General features: G+C 46.1%; 1 protein-coding gene across 1 annotated transcript in view; it reads left to right on the top strand.

Annotated features, from left to right (window-relative positions):
• The window catches only part of PFDN1 (prefoldin subunit 1), a 62100-nt gene that overhangs the window by 255 nt on the left and 60194 nt on the right, over positions 1-1651 (top strand). The gene's annotated exons all lie outside the window — the stretch shown is intronic.

The following is a 1651-nucleotide window of genomic DNA, read 5'->3' as shown; positions in this document are numbered from 1 at the left end:
CCGTGTTGACTGCCCCCCCCCCCCCCGTCTGGCTCCCTCGGTCGGTTGCGCGGGCAGGGCCTGCTCTTGAGGAAGCGTAACGGCTTCCTAGAGTTCCGCGGGGCTGGAAAGAATGACGACCCTGTTGGCCGGCCCGTGACGCTTTAGCCAGCCGAGTGTTTTCTTTTTTTGGAAACCGCTTCAGACCGAGGGGGCGCGAACTAGCCCACGCATCCCCGGGGAAGTGGCTGCCGGTCCTAAAAACAACCGGGTGCGTTTAAAAAATAATACACAGTACAAATACAGACACGGTCGAAAATGTCCCGCTCCATCCGTATCCCACCTTTTTCTCCTCTTGTTCTGCATCTCACAAGCAGTGCCTACGAGCAGTTCCCGAGGAAACATACTTTTTGCATGATAAGAAATCGGTAACTTTTTCGTCAGATTCTTCTGTGAGTCACGATTTGAAGTATCGATGCAGACCAGAATACCTGCGCCGTTATTAGCACACGTGGGAAGCGCTTTAATTTCTCTAGAAACATCTGCAAGGGTTGTGAAGTAGCCGTTTTTAAACATCTGCAAGTAAGCATGCACAGGGTTTGCAGGCTTAAAATCCTTTTTCTTGCCCCAATTTTGAAAATCACATGTTATCTATTGTAGCATCATTACATGAATTATAGTTGTGCAAAACAGTTGTTGTTGTTCAGTCGCACAGTCAAGTCCGACTCTTCACTACCCCATGGACCAGTTCCCGCCAGGCCCTCCTCTGAAGTTGGCTCAATTTCATGTTCGCTGCATCTATGACACTGTCTAACCATCTCATCCTTTGCCGTCCCCATCTTCTTTGACCTTCAATCTTTCCCAGCATCAGGGTCTTCTCCAGGGAGTGCTCCCTTCTCATTTGGTGGCCAAAGTATTTGAGCGTCAGTTTCATTATCTGGCCTTCCAGGGAACAGTCAGGGTTGATTTCTTTTAGGATTGACTGATTTGATCTTCTTGCAGTCCAAGGGACTATATTGCAAAACAATATAGTTGTGCAAAACAATGTTGTTGACTGAACAACAACAAAAACAATATTTCAGGTTGAAAAATCAGCGGATGTACATTCGTTCCTAACTAACAAAAGATACTGTTTTATGCATTAAAAGGTAAAGGTTCCCTTGCTCGAAAGCCAGTTGAATCCGACTCTAGGGTTGCGATGCTCATCTCCGCTTCAAAGCCGAAGAGCCAGCGCTGTCCGAAGACGTTTCCGTGGTCATGTGGCCGGCATGACTAAACACCAAGGCGCACTAAATTTAAATATCTAATTAAAAGTTTCCAACTTTCTTCTTCATGCTTTACATTCCCAAAATGTTGCAGCGCAGTTAATGTTTGATTTGCACAGTATTATAAACTTTCAACACTCATTAATTTTTATTAGGAAAGGTCTGGGGCTTCTAAGGTCTAGTAAAAATAATTCTTGTCCCCATCAATAAATTTAGCACCACTTTGGTGGAGAGCTAGTTTGGTGTAGTGGTTAGGAATGTAGACTAATCGGAGAACCAGGTTTGAGTCCCCACTGCTCCACATGTAGCTGCTGGTGTGACCTTGGGTCAGTTACAAGTTCTTTCAGAGCTGTTCTCTCAAGGGCAGTCCTCAAAAGAGCTCTCTCGGCCCCACCTACCTCACAGGG

This window comes from Gekko japonicus, unplaced genomic scaffold (assembly GCF_001447785.1).
Source record: "Gekko japonicus isolate JY-2015 unplaced genomic scaffold, Gekko_japonicus_V1.1 scaffold738, whole genome shotgun sequence".
Taxonomy (NCBI): Eukaryota; Metazoa; Chordata; class Lepidosauria; order Squamata; family Gekkonidae; genus Gekko; species Gekko japonicus.
This window is presented reverse-complemented; position numbering and strand designations above follow the sequence as displayed.